This window comes from Apium graveolens, chromosome 5, assembly GCF_009905375.1.
Source record: "Apium graveolens cultivar Ventura chromosome 5, ASM990537v1, whole genome shotgun sequence".
Lineage (NCBI taxonomy): Eukaryota > Viridiplantae > Streptophyta > Magnoliopsida > Apiales > Apiaceae > Apium > Apium graveolens.
Window position 1 is genome coordinate 225,876,351 of NC_133651.1, and position 19,344 is coordinate 225,895,694.

Sequence of the window (19,344 nt, forward strand, 5' to 3'; positions counted from 1 at the left end):
TAAGGTAAATAGTTATCCGTTGATGATCAACACCATTTTATCCGTTGAAGGATAAAATTACCAGAAATGTATTTGTCTTTCAACGGATAATGAACATCCGTTGATAGAACAATTTTGGCTTTCAACGGATAGGGAATATCCGTTGATAGGATAAGTCTTACTTAAAGCCAACTTTATTCTTGCAGCAAATTCATTTCAGGCTTCAAGGCAGATTATATAGATGACATAAATTATGAATAATTAAGCATACCTAGCTCACTTACTAATCTTGTGAATGTTGATTCATCAAGTGGTTTGGTAAATATGTCTACAATCTACTTTTCACTTGGAACAAAATGAAGTTCCACTGTACCTTTCATCACATATTCCCTAATGAAGTGATACTTGATATCAATGTGCTTGGTTCTTGAGTGCTGCACTGGATTTTCAGTAATGGCAATGGCACTTGTGTTGTCACAGAATATTGGAATTTTGTCCACAGTCAAACCATAGTCAAATAGTTGATTCCTCATCCATAGTATCTGTGCGCAGCAACTACCAGCAGCAATGTACTCAGCTTCAGCTGTTGATGTAGAAACAGAGTTTTGCTTCTTGCTGAACCATGACACAAGCTTGTTCCCTAGAAATTGACAGGTGCCAGTTGTGCTTTTCCTGTCTATTTTGCAGCCTGCATAATCTGCATCTGAGTAGCCAATTAGATCAAAACCAAACTCTCTAGGGTACCAAATTCCTAGATTTGGAGTCCCTTTGAGATATCTGAAAACTCTTTTAATAGCCACTAAGTGAGATTCTTTAGGGTCAGCCTGAAATCTAGCACAGAGACATGTAGAAAACATTATATCAGGTCTACTAGCAGTTAAATATAAAAGGGAGCCAACCATGCCTCTATAATTTGAAATATCCACAGACTTTTCAGTCTTGTTTAATTCAAGCTTAGTGGCAGTGGCCATGGGAGTTTTTGCAGGTGAACAATCCATTAAGTCAAACTTCTTTAAAAGATCATAAATATATTTAGTTTGACTAATAAAAATTCCACCACTAACTTGTTTAACTTGTAAGTTAGCTCTCCCATCATGCTCATTTCATATTTACTTTACATTAATTTAGCAAACTTTTTACAAAGCTTATCATCTGTAGATCCAAATATAATATCATCTACATAAATTTGAACAAGTATTTTAGAGCCATTAACTTTTCTAAAGAAGAGAGTTTTGTCAACAGTACCTCTTGTGAATTGATTATCTAGAAGGAATTTTGACAAAGTCTCATACCAGGCTCTAGGTGCTTGCTTTAGTCCATAGAGTGCTTTCAATAGATAATACACATAGTCTGGAAAATTTGGATCTTCAAATCCTGGAGGTTGGCTTACATAAACTTCTTCCTCCAATTCCCCATTTAGAAATTCACTTTTGACATCCATTTGATAGACTTTGAAATTGGCATTAGCTGCATAGGCTAGAAAGATTCTGATGGTTTCAAGTCTGGCAACTGGAGCAAATGTTTCATCAAAATCTATTCCCTCTTGTTGAGAATAGCCTTTAGCAACCAATATGGCTTTATTCCTTATGACAATGCCATTTTCATCCATCTTGTTTCTGAATACCCATTTTGTGTCAATAGAACTCTTGTTCTTTGGCTTGGGTACCAGCTTCCATACTTTGTTTCTCTCAAATTGGTTTAGCTCCTCTTGCATTGCTAAAATCCAATCTGGGTCCAAAAGAGCTTCTTCTACTCTCTTAGGTTCCTCTTGTGATAGAAAGCTACTGTACAGACATTCATCTTGAGTAGCCCTTCTAGTTTGCACTTTAGATGTAGCATCACCAATGATCAGTTCAAAAGGGTGATTCTTGGTCCATTTCCTTTGAGATGGTAGATTAGCTCTAGATGAGGTTGCCTCAGTATTGTCATGATGTGAGGTAGAATGTTGATTGGTTGACACTCCCCCTAAGTTGTTGATCCTTTGAGAAGAATGGGGAGTTCTATCAACTGATGAAGTGAATTGATTATCCGTTGACAGACTGTGATCAACGGATGATTTATTACGAACTTCAACGGATGATGCACTTTGTCTTTCAACGGATGCTACATTGCTTCTTTCAACGGAAGCTGAGCTATGACTTTCAACGGATGCAGCATTTTGTGCATTATCCAAAGGCAGATTTTGAATCCCTCTTGAGATGCCTTCTTCATCATTCTCATCTTCACCATCATCACAATTTATCTCAATATTGTCAAATTTGAGTCCTTCATGATGTCCTTCATCTGTTAGTCCATCAATCTTTTTATCATCAAACACAACATGTACAGATTCCATGACAATGTTGGTTCTTAGATTGTAGACCCTATATGATTTTCCAGCAGAATAACCAACAAATATTCCTTCATCAGCCTTTGCATCAAACTTCCCTTTGTGATCAGATTGATTCCTTAAGATGTAGCATTTGAAACCAAAGACATGTAGAAAGTTTAAAGTTGGTTTTCTTCTCTTGAATGATTGATAGGGAGTCATGCCTTTTGCTTGATTGATTAGAGAAATGTTCTGAGTGTAACATGCACAGTTAACAGCCTCAGCCCAAAAATAAGTTGGGAGTTTTGACTCTTCAAGCATTGTCCTTGCAGCTTCAATCAGTGATCTGTTCTTCCTTTCCACCACACCATTTTGTTGTGGAGTCCTTGGAGCTGAGAACTCATGCATGATCCCACTTTCTTCACAGAACAACTTCATGGTTGAATTCTTGAACTCAGTTCCATTATCACTCCTAATATTCCTTACTTTGAAATCAGGATGATTGTTGACTTGCTTGATATGATTGATGATGATTTCACTAGCTTCATCCTTTGATCCAAGAAAATAAACCCATGAAAACTTTGAGAAATTATCTACAATCACTAGGCAATATCTTTTCCTTGAAATTGACAATATATTGACTGGTCCAAAAAGATCCATGTGTAGAAGTTGTAGAGGTTCATCAATTGCAGATTCAAGCTTCTTACTGAATGATACTTTCTTTTGTTTTCCTTTCTGACAAGCATCACACAGTCCATCCCTTGTGAATTCCACTAGAGGCATTCCTCTAACTAAGTCCTTTTTGACTAGATCATTCATTGTCTTGAAATTCAAATGGGACAGCTTCTTGTACCATAGCCAACTTTCAACTGGACTTACTTTGCTGAGAAGACAAGTAATGGATTCTGCATCTGTAGAGTTGAAATCAGCTAAGTACACATTCCCTTTTCTAACTCCAGTTAGAACCACTTTATTGTCCTTCTTACTTGTGACAATACAGGCTTCAGAATTGAAGGAAACAGTATTCCCTCTGTCACATAGTTGACTGATGCTCAATAAATTGTGTTTGAGACCATCAACCAATGCAACTTCATCAATGATGACATTTTCTTTTGAAATCAAGCCATATCCCATAGTAAATCCTTTGCTGTCATCTCCAAAGGTTATGATAGGGCCAGCTCTCTCCTTAAACTCTGTGAGCAGGGTGAAATCTCCTGTCATGTGTCTTGAACAACCACTGTCCAAGTACCATAGATTCCTTCTTTGTCCCTGCACACAACAAAATCAATCAACTTGATTTTGGTACCCAAGTTTCCTTGGGTCCAGCCTTGTTAGTCTTTTTCCTAGACTTCATTCCTCCTGCATCTTTTGACTTAGGTAACTTTGGGTCAACCTTGGTCTCAGATGTGGTTGGTTGAAGTGTAGGGTTAGTCACAGAATCATTTAACACATTTGATTGAATCGGATAAGGCATAGGTTGTGCACACATGTTATTCCACATAGGCATAGTGTATGGCATTTGAGGCATACTAAATGCAGTAAAATAAGGATTATTAATATATGGCATGTTTGCAAAATGTGCATGGGGATTCTGGTGAGACATAACAGGCATAGCATGCAGAGGTGACATAGACATGTTAGGCATTGAGGGATTTGAAGGCATGGGAGCATTTTTAACAGATTTGCAATTATCAGATAGGTGATTAACGCTTTTACAATGCACACAGCTTTTTCTAGGAGCATACCTATCAGGTGTGTAATTGTTATGTTTATTAATCCCTACCTTCCCATTTCTTTTAGATTTTCTTTTAGTTTCCTTCTTATCCTCAACCAACTTAAGCCTATCTCTCAGCTGATCTAAAGTCATATGTCCTATATTCACCTTACTGACATCTCTGGATGTGCTAGCTCCTTCTTTGACAAAGTTCTTGAGAGTTGAATCATTCTTTTTATTGAGGTTTTTATTTTTAAAGGAACTTGTCTGTTTTAATTGATGAGCCTTCAACGGATGCTCATTTTCTTCCTTCAACGGATAACTTTCATCATCCGTTGATTCCACATCCGTTGACAATCCATCAATTAATTCTAACTCCTTTTTGTTTTTCTTCCAGGCATCCTCACAGAATGATTCAATTCCCTGAACCTTTGTAATCTGAACACTAACATCCCTAGATGTTTTCCAGGCCTTGATTACCTCTTGCTCACTTTCTAACTGTTTAGAAAGAATTTCTACTTTCTTAACAGCTTCTGCTAGTTCACTCTCAACAGTCAAGCATTTAAGTTTTATCTTTTCAAGCTCAATTACCTGATCCTCTAACACAGCATTCCTATCACTTAAAAACACATTATTCTCCTTGATCCTAGTGTTTTCTTTTGCTAGTGATTTAAGGGAAACACGCAACTGATATAATTCATTGGACATATCATTTATGGCTTCATTGCATTCATGTTTAGAAAGCCGAGAGAGATCAGTAGTAATTACCTGGTTGCTTGATGAACTAGTTTCATTTTCATCAGAATTAGCCATCAGGGCTAGGTTGACATATTCCATATCATCATCTTCATTGACCCCATCTGCTGCCCAATCATCTTGAGTGAGAAAAGCTCTTTCCTTTTGTTTGAGTAAATCAAAATACTTCTTTTTGTAATCAACTTGCTCAAATTTCATTTTATCAGAAGTTGGCTTTCTACACTCACTTGCAAAGTGTCCACTAATGCCACAGTTGTAACATTTGAACTTTGATTTGTCCACCATGTTTTTGTTTGGCTTAGTGAACTTTGTATTTTTTCTGAACTTCATCTTTGCAAACCTCCTGGACAGAAAAGCCAGATGTTCATCAACATCATCAGAGTCATCCTGACTGGAATTGTCTTCATCCTCAGCTGCTTGCTCTTTACCCTTGCTTGATTCTGATTTTCTTGTGCCAATTTTGAGACTTGGCATTGTCTTCTCCTCATTCCTGGCTTCCATCTTCTCACTGTCAGCTACAAGAGCAACTGTTCCTCCTTTTTTCTTTCCCTTTTCCAACAGCTCATCCTGCTCCATTTCAAGTTCATAAGTCTTCAGAATTCCATATAATCTTTCAAGTGTGAAGTTCTTATAATCTTGACAATTTCTTAAAGAGACAGTCATGGGCTTCCATTCCTTTGGCAGAGACCTAAGAAATTTTAAGTTGGAATCCTTGACTTGGTACACTCTACCATACAGCTTCAATCCATTTAACAGTTTCTGAAATCTGTTGAAGGTATCATTTAATGATTCACCTTCTTCAAAGTGAAAATATTCATACTGTTGAATAAGAAGCTGCATCTTGTTCTCTCTGACCTGCTCAGTACCTTCACAGATGATTTGTACAGTATCCCAAACTTCCTTTGCAGTTTGGCTATTGATGACATTGTCAAACATATCTTGATCTAAGCCATTAAACAAAATGTTCATGGCTCTCTTGTCCTTGCGGATTTCTTCCATGTCTTCAATAGTCCATTCTGCTTTTGGCTTGGGAATGGACTGTCCAACAGCAATTGTTGCAGTAGCAGCTGTGGCTACTTTGTGAGGGATGTGAGGACCATTTTCAATACAGTTGATGTAGCTTTCATCTTGAGAAAGAAGATGTAAATGCATCTTCACTTTCCAGTGATGATAATTATCTTTTTCCAGGACTGGTATCTTTATACCAATATCCTTCCTACTCATGATGGTAGCAGGAGGATTCTTCTGTGCACTCATGATGTTAGCAAAATAGATCTTTAAACTCTTTGTATGTTAAGAGCTTGCTCTGATACCAATTGTTATTCCCAGTGGACTAACAATGAGATTTACAGAAGGGGGTTGAATGTAAATCTCAAAACTTTTGCAAGTTTTGAGCAGTTTCTAAGGCTAAGTGTTTAAGTGAACAAATGTGTGTGAATTGCTTGAAGCTGATACAGACAGATATATATTCAAACACAAATGTAAAGAACTTAAAAACTTTTCTGGTGGATTTGTTGTTCCACCAGAGATGTGTTATTTCAGAATATCTGTGATTCAAAGAATTAAATCACAGTTGCTTCCTAGTACAAACTAGATGATTTTCTCTCTTGATATTTCTAAACAGCTCAGGAAAAAATCTCTTCTAATTACTAGCTGCTACTTGGTTTATATAACACCAAGTTTACAAGTGAAGACAAAACTGTAAAATACAATTGAAAGGATTCTTCACATGTTTCTTCTTCATTTCTCTATCCAATGCAATCTAGGATAATCTGTGAATCTTTGAATACTTCCTTATTTGCATCAGAATGGGAATGCTGCATTTTCTTGATTCCTCCTAGAGGCTTCCACATTCCAGTTTGTCTCTGTCAACCCATGTGCCTCTGTCAGCTTATAAATTGTCACTATCAACTGCTAATGAACTAAGCATCCGTTGAAGCTTTCATCCGTTGATGCCTTATCCGTTGAGGCTTTATCCGTTGAAGCTTTATCCGTTGATGCATTATCAGTTGAAGTCTTTATCCGTTGAAGCACTTATCCGTTGATGGATATTAACCGTTGAAGCATTAGAGACATCCGTTGAAGCTTTGTTTCTTATCCGTTGAAGGTCTTCAATATCAGTTGATATTTCTTCACTTATACAAAATTACAAGGCATGAAATATTTACAATTAGCCCTCCTATTCGCATATCCACTAGTAGTCAACATGACTGATACTTTCCTACAACATCTAAGAATTACAACTTGAATCCAGAGAATGAAATGTGCTACAATACTAAACTTATTGCTAAGTAAAGCTACTCCTTCAACGGATAGCCAAGATGGTTTTATCCGTTGAGGCTACAATCACTAGATTTCTCCTTAAGTGTTTTGTTTAACTTATCATCAAACTGACACACATATTCCTAACAAAGGCCCAGAAAATAGCTGAGTTCTCCCATCATACTCATTTGATATCTTGATTGCTTCAGCTTGGCAAACTTTTTACAAAGTCTGTCATTTGTAGAACCAAAAATGATATCATCAACATATATCTATACCAAAAGTAAGTCATTTCCATTGTTGAGATAAAACAATGTTTTGTCTATAGTCCCTCTGTTAAAACCACTTTCCAGAAGAAATTGAGCTAGTGTCTGTAGACATGATTAGGAAATTTTACATCTACAAAACCTGGAGGTTGTTCAACATATACTTCCTCTTCCCATTCTCCATTGAGAAAGGCACTTTTCACATACATTTGAAAGACTATAAACTTTTTGTGAGCAGCATAAGCCAAAAATATCCTTATGGCTTCCAATCTAGCAACTGGTGCAAATATTTCATCATAATCAATTCCCTCTTGTTGAGAATATCCTTTTGCAACCAGCCTTGCTTTATTCCTTGTAATTATGCCATCACTATCAGTTTTGTTTCTGAACACCCACTTTGTACCAACAACAAATCTGTTCTTTGGTCTTGGAACTAGGGTCCAGACTTTATTCCTTTCAAATTCATTTAACTCTTCCTGCATTGCTTGCAGCCAATCAGCATCTTGAAGAGCTTCTTCCACTTTCTTTGGTTCAGCCTGAGAGAGAAAAGAGTGATAAAGACATTCATTTGATGTAGTTGTTCTAGTTCTGACACCTGCATCAGGATTTCCAATAATTAAGTCAGGTGTATGTGCTTTAGTCCACTTCCTGACAGATGGAAGATTTTCTCTAGAACTGGATGCTCCCCCATGATCCATGCTGTCTTCATCAACATTTTCTGATGCTCCCCCTGAAATTATGCTCTCTGAGTTGGATCCTTCAGAATTTGAGTTTCCAGAATTATCAGCACTTGAGTTTCCAGAATTATCAGAACTTGATGAATCAGAACTTGAAGAGCCTGTTGTAGGTTCTGATGCTTCTTGAGATGTGGTTGTATCTTCAGTATGCTCCCCCTGCACAGGTGCATCTTTCTTTGGCGTAGTCACCACAGTTTCAATAACATTAGAGTTTAATCCATCAGAGTTTGCAGTATCAGGATTTAGACTGTCAGGATTTAGACTGTCAGGATTTACAGTATCAGAATTTAAAACTTCATTCTCAAATCTCAGCTGATCATGATCATTTAAATCTTCAAGTCCTGTAATCTTCTTATCATCAAAAGAGACATTGATAGATTCCATGACAACCCTTGTTCTTAAATTGTAGATTCTAAAGGCTTTTGTGGAAAGTGGATATCCAACAATAATTCCTCCATCAGCTTTTAGATCAAATTTGGATAGTTGTTCAGGATGAGTCTTAAGAATAAAACACTTGCATCCAAATACATGAAAATACTTAAGAGTTGGCTTCTTTTTCTTCACCATCTCATATGGTGTTTTTCCATGCTTGTTAATGAGTGTTGCATTCTGAGTAAAACAAGCAGTCTGCATAGCTTCAGCCCAAAAGTAGGTTGGCAACTTTGCTTCATCAAGCATAGTTCGTGCAGCTTCAATAAGAGTTCTATTCTTTCTTTCAACAACTCCATTTTGTTGTGGAGTTCCAGGAGCAGAAAATTCCTGCTTTATTCCATGGCCTTTGCAGAACTCTTCCATGATCAAATTCTTGAACTCAATGCCATTATCACTTCTTATAATCTTCACAGAATCTTTGACCAATTTATCCAGTTGCTTGACATGATCAATCAAAATAGATGCAGTTTCACTTTTTGTGTGCAAGAAATACACCCATGTGTATCTGGTGAACTCATCCACTATGATCATAGCATATTTCTTCTTTGCAATAGACATGACATTCACTGGACCAAATAGATCAACATGTAGTAGGTGATAAGGCTCAAGAATTAAAGATTCAGTCTTGCTCTTGAATGAAGATTTTCTTTGTTTTTCCTTTTGACAGAAATCACAAAGGCCATCAGGAGCAAATACTGATTTTGGCAAACCTCTCACAAGATCTTTCTTGACTAGTTCATTTATATTGTTGAAATTTAAATGAGAGAGTTTCTTGTGCCAATTCCAGCTTTCTTCAATTAATGCTCTACTTAACAGACAGATTACAGAACCATCAGTACTTGTTGAAAGCTTGGCTTCATAAATATTACCATGCATGTATCCTTTCAGAACAACTTTGCCTGTAGATTTGCTTACAACTTCACAGTGTTCTTTAAAGAAATCCACATGATAACCTCTGTCATAGATTTGACTAACACTCAGCAAATTGTGTTTAAGTCCTGAGACAAGAGCTACTTTTTCAATGATGACATTCCCCGGATTGATATTGCCATATCCCAAAGTTTTTCCCATGTTGCCATCTCCATAAGAAACACTTGGGCCAGCTTTCTCCACAAAATCTGATAGCAGGGCTTTATTTTCAGTCATATGTCCTGAACATCCACTGTCCAGAACTAGGATGTTTTTCCTGTTGCCCTGCAATCACAAAGACCACTAATGATTAGTTTTAAGGACCCAGACTTGCTTGGATCATTTGGCCTTATTAAGTTTGTTAACATTTACAGCGGATTTAGCATCAGAATTTATGTTAACAGTTTTCTTATCAGCATTTACAGTATCAGACTTTGCATCAGAACTTATACTAGAAGGAATAATGCTAACTTTCTTTAAAGAAGGTTTTATTTGATATTGAATATGATTCTGTATCCTAAAATATATAAATTAGATATCTTCTTTTCCAAGTCTTCTATTTTAAATAGAAATCTTCTCCATGCATATCTCTTCTTTATTTAGTCTTGATCTTCTTTCCTTTCAATCAGCCTTTCCTTAACTGTTCGTCCTCCCGCACTTAAGTTTTGATATCCATCTTCTAATAATTATCTCCTAATAATTTAAGTACTGATATCCTTAAGTTCTGACTTCCTGTAAGTGCTGATTTCAGTAAGTACTGATATTTCCTATTTGTTAAGATCTAAAAACTAAACATGAAACACATTAGACATGACATCTCAAATATATCTAACAGAAGGTGTGTATCACCAAGGAAAACTAATTTCGAATAAAACATAATTATCATATATGATGTTTTACGTAAGCTTATAATACAGTCATTTTCATACTATACATTATTATGCTGGGCACTATAGCTCACTCTTGCTTTCTTTAAATGACACAACACAACAGTGAATCAAGATGCCTACCATGAGAACCACAGCCAGGAAACGGGTAGGAAATGGCCAGCTGTTCTGTAGATTGTTTGGTGTTGTACCGTAGGTAGTCCGAATAAGCTGGATTGGTTTTCAGTTGTTTTTAGTTCGGCTTATTTATAAGTATGACTTATGTAAAGTAATAACTAAGAAACGTATATTTTGCCGATAGACTAGCCTTACTTAAAGGTTATTCCCCGGTAAGACTTAATTACTTTTGGGTTGTAATAATTATCACTTTGCGATTTAATCTACTCTAGTAATGAATGGTTCGTTTCCAAGACAATAACATGTAAGTGTGTGTGTGTGATAAGTGTGGGGTTGTAAAGTATGAGTATTTATATATTATGGTGCAAGGTATGTGGTTTATAGTGGTTTAGATGGCGTGGCCTCCGAGATTCCCGACCCCGGATTTTGGGGCGCCACATAGCCCGCCCAATTACTAAACTCGACCATATCTTGTCAAATATAAGATATTAAATTCGACCCCATCCAGACGAATTAACAAACACCGATTTTTTAAAAAAAATCTCGCCGGAAATCGAAAAAATTCCATATTTCGACAAGTTTCAAAAATCCGGCTAAAATTCCGGCAAGTCAAATTTTTCTAAAAACAAGGTTTTTCAGTTCAGTTTCATGCATCAAATCCGTTTGCATCTTTCCCAAACTCAGTTTCATCTGTTAATGCCTCCATTTCATCTGTTTATGCCTCTACAGCCACATGACCCCAAAAAATTGAATGATCTCAAATTGCTATCAACACTTATTAATATTGTCAGCCCATGTATCAGGTGTACCTACTTTTACTCTCAGGAGTTATCTACCTGTGTTGCGCACTCTTCTCCTGTATAAATTGCATACTATAAACAGTCATCTCAGCAAAAAAAAATTCAAAATTATACCAACAAACAGCCACAAAATCTGTTCAAAATCTGTTCTAAGTTACCACAAATAGGCATCCAACGCATACTATAATCCATAACCACTTGGAAAATTTTGTAAGAGCAAATCTCAGCAAAGATTAATAAAAATCTCAGCAAATCTGTAGAGCAAAAGCTATTTTGGTATAATTTATAAGCAGGTAAACACCTTAATTAAAAATCATATATACATCAACATTATAAATCAAATAAATCACCAAAAATCAAATTAAAAAAATATGGCTCAGAGTATTGCTAAACTTGCTCAAGGAAAAGCAAAGGCTTTTCTCATACAAGAGGTGCAGAAATATAGTATCAATCATCTTTGCCCACAAATATATAAACACAATTGAAAATATTTATTGTATATATAATAAGAATAGGCTCAATTGGGGGGGGTAGAGAGAGAGGGGAAGGGACCAACCGGAGAAGTTGTTCTGGGTAGCGAGCTTAAAAATCAAGACATCAATACGGGAGAGACAGGGCTAGAGAGAGGGAGAGGGGGGGGTTGCACGAGAGAATAGAAGCGGCTCAACCCTAAATTAGGGTTTTAATGAGACAGAGAAAGATGTGAACCTCGTGTCCAATCCAACAATATAAAGCATTAAAGCCTGGGCTTGATTTGCAGATTACTAATACACTCCCAGTTGTCCATACAGGCCCAGGCCCATTAAACATATTATTTACTCCTCTTATGTAATTGATTATTCTTTTTAATAAATTAAATCGATTGTAATATATAATTTACTTCTAATTTTTAGGACATAAATATTATAATTATTTAAACTTTTACTTAAAAATATTATAATATAGTAATATATTTTAGCAACTTAATTTTAATTAAAATATGAAATTATGATTTTGGCCAATTTTATCATAAATTTGATTAGTTTGACTAGTACAGAATTAGTATTTGGATTTTTAAAAAAATATTTTTCGATCCAATCGTATGGATGTCAATAAATATATATTAGTGGCATAACCAGATTTTCATATGAAAATAAATTTTTTTTGCTTTACCATTTTAACAGTCAAACTTCAATTTGACTAGTACAGCTATCTAGTGTTTATTTCATAATTGGTATTTCGATTTTTTTTTAAATATTTTTCAACGATCCGACCGTATGGATGTTAATAGATATATATTAGTGATATAAGAAATAATTTACATCAAAATAATTATGTTTGGTTTTTAATTTTAACAGTCAAACTTCAATTTTACTAGTACAACTGACTAGTGTTTATTCCCGAATTGGAGTTTCGATTTTTTTTAAAATATTTTTCAACGATCCGACCATATAGATGTTAATAGATATATATGAATTATATAACCAAAATTTTATATGATAATAATTTTATTTGGTTTGCCATTATAACAGTCAAACTTCAGTTTGACTAGTACAGCTAACTAGTATTTATTCCAGAATTGGAGTTTCGATTTTTTTAAAAATATTATTCAACGATCCGACCGTTGTTAGGTCCCAATTTGTTTGTAGAAGGGGGGGTTGAATGCAAACAATACCGTTTAATCGAATAAAATGCGGAATAAAATTGTGAAACAAAATTCAAGTTAAATAAAACTTTTATTAAACTTGAAAGGTGTTACAACTACGGTATCGGTTACAAGGGATTAATCTCAAATCAATTATTACAAATCTAGAATAAATTCGACATGAACTTTTTCTATTTTTGTAATTGAAAGATCAAATGCTAAATGCGATTTGAGATTAAGTTCTAGGGATTTTAATCCGCTAGATTGATACACAAGAACAAGATAAGTATTTCTAGTTGATTGGATTTAACTTTACAATCTAGAAATTGATCTTGAAGTTGCAGATGAGATGAAATATTTTTCTGCTCCTTTTTCTTTTGTTCTTGAGTTTGTGTTATGTTTGATTGATAGTGAAATAATAGACTTCTGCTCCTTTTTATCAAACAGCCGAATGTAAACATGTACTGGCATGACAATCTTCTTTGGCCAGCAAGACTTTCGGTATGACAAAATTTACAACTAGCAAGACAATTAAAATGAGCTAGCAAGACTTTCGGTATGACTATTGATTGTCATACCGATTGTCATATTAGTTCAAATAAATTATCTTGCTGAATTAATAACATATTTTAATCTAAACAGAAATTCTAATAAGACAATTAAATGTATTGGCATGACTTTCGGTATGACTATCAATTGTCATACCGATTGTCATACTAGTTCAAATGAATTGTCTTGCTGAATTTAAGCAGATTTTAAACCAATTAAAATCTTGTAAATCCTTAATATTAATTCTAAATTAATTAATCAATTTAATTCAATTAATCAATAAATTAATCTTTACAGATATAATTTATTTTCTTAATTAAATTATATGACTTAATTAATTAATAGAGAATTAATACTAACCCTGAGCAGCATCCATTCTTCTGACAATCTTCTGAAAGTCACTGAGACTTATGAATCAATTCCGCCACTTCAATGCTGACACTCGATGTACTGTCTGGTTCATGAGTGACTAACTTCGGTGACGTTTCTTCATGTCTTGACTTTGATATTCTGATTGAATCCTTGTAATAAATGATACCCTGACGAGATCTCTGTCACTTGATTAAATCCACGATCTTGATTTATATCACTGAGGCATGATCAAATTCTTGAACTTCTTCCAGTGAATCTTCAAGTCTGCAGATGAAAAATGTTTCTTTATTCTTTGACAGATGTTACTTTGTGAGATCTCTCTGATGATAGATCCACTATTTACTTATTACATTCTTATTTGAGTTGAGTTAAATACTCGAATAAACGAGTAGGCTATGACATATGCCTTTCAATCTCCCCCTATTTGTTTGTTAGACAATAACAACAAATACCTAGAGGATAACTCAACTAACAAATAAGAAAAAGATATAAACAGTAATGTAAAGTAAATAGCAGAAAAGTTCTGGATTATATTTAACATTTTCCAGATTCCAAATGAAATTTACAAGTGAATACAAGATAGATGTTCCTCTAGCCTGAACATATAACTACATTAGACTATCTTGATTCATAAAGCTCTAATCATATTACATTGAGTTTTGAGCTAATTGACTTCAGTTGTCTTCTCTTCTGACTTCACCTTCTTCTAAATCTTGAAGCAATTCCTTGTCAAAGACACGATCCTTTTCTGAAGTGAAGCTTGCTAGTCTGACTGGTTGAACTCCAACTGACTTCAGCTTATTCTTGAGTTGATTGTATCTTTTAACATTCTTTTCACAATAAGCTTGAATCAAGTCAGCAGCTTGAGTCTTCAACATGGATGAATATCCAGCAGTTCTCAAATGATGTTCCATCCAGACCAGATGCTTAGCTGAGTAGTCTTTAAGAGATTGTACATCTAGCTGACAGATTTGAAGACAATCAGACTTAAAGAATCTCACCTGATGAGGATTGTTGACCACTTGAGGACTAGCCCTGCTGGCAAACTCTTTAAGCCTTTCTCGAAGAACTTCATTCAATTCTGAGCTTCTTTTGACTTTCTTTAAAAGAACCCAAATCTCTGACAAAGAACGATTCTCAAATAGATGAAGTGACACCTTGAATGATCCTTCACTCTGACAATATACAAAAATGCTCATCTCATTTAGGGATCTATCAAAAGCAGCTGTGATCCTTGAGACTTCAGTCTTGATAGCATTCATGTACATGTCATTGTTAGGATTTGAGATTTCCAGCTTGTCAAGAAGATGTAAGAACTGCCTATCATTGTTAGTGCTCAGCTGAGGCATATCAAGTACTCTCCTAGCTTCATCCCATTTTTCACCAATCTTTAGTCTGACATCTCTTCTCCTTTCTTGAGCCTTAATGTCATGAAGACGTTGCTTTTGAAGAGTTTCTGTTCTTTGAATGTCTTTTCTCATGTCAATGATCTGAGAGACCTTCTTGAGTTCAGCTTCTTTTCTTTTCATCTCTGACTGCTCCTTCTGAAATTCTTTCTCAAACATAGGATCCACTTGAGCTTCTTCTTCCCATTCTCCAAAATCACTTTCCTCTTCAGCTTCAAATAACCCATCTTTATCTTCCTGAACTGGTTCAGTGGGAATGTCAAAAATATCAAAGTCATCCTGTTCTCCACTGTAGTAGACATCATCAGCCTTTCCTTTGTTTCCAGCAGAGGTATCTTTTTCTTTCCCTTTGGCACTACTCCCTTTCTTCTCCCCCTTAGTTGAGGGATCCTCTACTGACTTTCCTTTGGAACCTCCATTACCTCCAGAGCCTGATCCTCCACCAGACGGTCCTTTAAAATAAGTTCTTTGTTCTTCATTAGGGCAATGAGAATTCTTGATCATGAAATATAGGTGCTTCATCCCTTCATTGAGATGTTCCATGCCCGTCTCTATCTTTAGAAATCTTGAGAAGTCCAGTGAATGATTCATCTCAACGAGGTCTTCAAGAGAAGTCATTCTTGTGTGTAGAGAGCAGAAGTTGGATATGTCATCAGCTGATAAAGTTGGAGTGTCCTGAATAGAATTGAGCTTTGGTATTACAGTGGTCTTTAGATCTGAGATGTCATTCCTTATGATTGCAAGCTGATTGTTGACAGAGGTGGAAGAAGAAGACCGTTCAACCACTTGTGCTTTGAATGCTTGAGCTTCAGCTTGGCTTTTAGCAAGTTCTTCTTTTAGGGCAGCAATCTGAGCTAACAGGTTTACAGTATCAGTGTCTGTGTGTGCTCTCACCTGAATTTCACTCATGTTTGGCTCACTCACCTCACGTGCTTGTGTTTCTCTCAATATAATTGCTCGTGAGGAGTCTTCCTGTTGCTGTTCTTCTGTACCTGCAGTAAAAATCACCCTAGCCTCTTCAAGAGAGGTCAGTGGTGGTGCAATGGGAATTTGCGAGTCCCGATCCTCAGTCAATACTATCAAATCTTTTGGAATAGATGTCTGAATTGCTTCAGGGATAGATTGACCGAGTTGCCCTCCACTTTCTCCAGATAAATCTGCGAGTGGAGAATCCCATAAGGGAGCCAGAGGTGTTGGATCTGGGAGGGGAGAAAATGACTCTATTAAAGATGGCAGAGAGTCAGATTTTCCCTCTGAAGCATGTGACTGATCTTCTGCCGTAACTATGGCAGGCACTGTAACCGACTCTACGTGCACTCCTCGCTGTGTGTCCTGAGTATGATCTGGGGAAGTGTATGGTTCCATTGTGAGTAATGGAATTGTGCTTGACTCAGTACAAGATGCCATGGCCCTATGGCGAATTTCAATAGATGCATCCTGTTGAGAGAATGCCTCTAGTAACTGTTCATTGGCCATTTCAAAGTCCATGTCCTGTTGGGAGGACAAGGATGGGCTTTCAGATGCCTCAGAATATGTTCTTCTTTTCTTAGGAGGAGGCAGAGCTGAGGGTTCACTCATATTTAACAATGTACTACTTCCTAGTAATCTTCTGGGTAACATTTTAGACAGTGGGGGAAAGGTTGAGATAGAATGTGACTCTGTGTTTGGCTCTATGACCTGGGATTGAAGCTGTGGTTCTACAACTTCATGGTCAGCCCTATCAACCACTGGGGGTCTTTCAACAGAAGTAGGAAGGGAGTGAGAGTGAGGAATTACTACCTGTAATGGAAGAGCATCTGATGTTGGAGGAGCCTGGGTGGCTTGAACCACTGGAGGTTGAGGTTGCTGTTCATGACCGGGAAGATTGAAAATAGGTAAAGGAATATAAGTGGCCATGAAAGTAGATACAAGTACTGGAACTTGCATGAATTTGAAGGTTATGTCTTGGCGAGTGTAAATCTTTTTGCTAACTGGAGGGGGTTCGGTTACTGCAGAGTTAGCAAAAAGGGCTTTGTGTTCAGGTGTGAGAAGATGATCTGCTATAAGCATGAGAAAATGAGCATAGTAACATGATACCCTACGATTTGTAGAATGATCACGTAAAGCAGAAGTTAGACGTCTCAAGAGAATGGGAAAAAGTAGTTTGCCAAAATTGATCTTTTGATTGAAAACAACCGCCAGACCAATATACTGCAGAGTGGAAGTGATGTTATGAAAATTGGATTTTGTGCAGTTGGCAAATACTTTGGAAAGTGTATCGAAGAAAATATCCCATTCAGACACCAAATTTGATTTAGAAAGTTTGGTTAAATTGATCACCCCTTGATAGTGAATAGCATTGAAAAAATTTGTGATATCATTTTCAGAGGGTAAATTACAGAAATTGTCTAGTGGAAAATTTAACGCACGATTGACGACTGTTTCATCAACTACATACTGTGTGTTTGCGACGGTGAATGAAAAAGATTTTGAATCATCGGCCATAGTAGAGGTTGTGCAAATCAGTCTAAGTAGATCGACGTTTAAAATCACATTTGATTTAATAGCAGAGCTAACAATCGAATGGTCATTTAAAAATCTAATCCATGGCTTAAATTTTTCAACATCACATTTTTCCGGATTAAAATAACCAACCTGATTATGCGCGACAATTTGGAAATTGAGAGCCATTTAAAATAATAATAAGACACACGCTTTCAGAATTTTAAGAATAATATTAAGAAAATTCGAATTAATTAAATTAATTTAATAATTCGAATTAAATTAATTATAATCAAAAAATTTAGACAGAAATGTATCTCGTTAAAATTCTTAACTCACAAACGCAGTTTTGAAAAGCCAAAAGACACAAATCAGAAATTAAAATAAAAATAAAAAGTTCAAAATCAACAAACACAAATTGAATTTGAAGGGGCAAACTGATATATATAAAAAAAATTTGAAAATTTTGACAGCACTCCTGTATGTATATATATGTAAGTATATATCACAGGAGTGAAGATTCAGTTTGCTGAGTAAAAACTCGAGCAAGGAAGGAAGCAATTCGTTGGTTTTAGTTCGAAGAGAGAGAAGAGAGAAAACTGTTCGACTTAAACAAAATGAACTGTTGAAATGGTTTTAAAAAAAACAAACACACGCCTTTATATTACAGCTGGTATGACAATCCGGGATTGTCATACCGATTGTCATACCAGGCAAAAGAAGGAAAAGAAAAAAAAATAGAAAAAAATAGAATAAATACTAAAATTATAACTGGTATGACAATCTGATAGTCATACCGATTGTCATACCAGTATAATAATAAAAGGAAAATAATTATATATATGGTTTATAACTAGCAAGACAATTGATAGTCATACCGATTGTCTTGCCAGTATAAAACTGTACTGAATAATATAATAAACAAAATTTAAACTGAAATGACTTTCAGCAAGACAATTTCAATTGTCTTGCCGATTGTTATATCAGCTTTAAACACAGAAACACACACATATATAAATTTATAAAGACTTATATAACTTAGTAAAAATATCAGAAAATATTTACAAAATAGTAAAACTGAAATACAGACTTATAATATTTACAGAAACAAAGACAATATATCAGAATTTATTATTTTTATTCTAAAAATAGATTTCTATTGAATTTTAGCAAATAAAATTCATAGTAAAATATTTTTAGAGGAAATAAAATATTCTGAGATATTTTAAATTAACAAGTAGGAAAAATAAAAATAGATAAGATAATATATATTACATAGAAATAAGCAAGAAATATGATAAAATGATAAAATAAATTTGCAAATGAATTTTTTTTTTTATTTATTTAAGAAAAATTCATTTGTAAATTTATTCAAGAACAGATCAGAGATATTAACTAAATTAATCACTAAAACTATTCAACATGCCCAATTTACCAACTAATCTGGTAAATGTGGATTCGTCAAGTGGTTTAGTGAAAATATCTGCTATTTGTTCTTCTGTTGGAACAAAAAATAGTTCAACAGTACCATTCATGACGTGCTCTCTAATAAAATGATACCTGATGTCAATGTGCTTTGTCCTCGAGTGCTGCACAGGGTTGTTGGTGATGGCTATTGCACTTGTATTGTCACATAAAATAGGAATCTTGTTCAATACAGAGCCATAGTCTCGGAGTTGGTTCCTAATCCACAAGATCTGAGCACAGCAGCTTCCAGTAGCAATATATTCAGCCTCGGCCGTTGA

The 19,344-nt window shown here is 35.4% G+C and overlaps 1 non-coding gene across 1 annotated transcript; it reads right to left on the minus strand.

Moving 5' to 3' along the window:
* Positions 1 to 11,540: 11,540 nt before the first annotated feature.
* On the minus strand, positions 11,541 to 11,629 carry LOC141663020 (small nucleolar RNA snoR1). The gene has a single exon (XR_012551112.1). It is a non-coding gene; the product is annotated as a small nucleolar RNA snoR1 (small nucleolar RNA).
* Between the last annotated feature and the right edge of the window lie 7,715 nt (positions 11,630 to 19,344).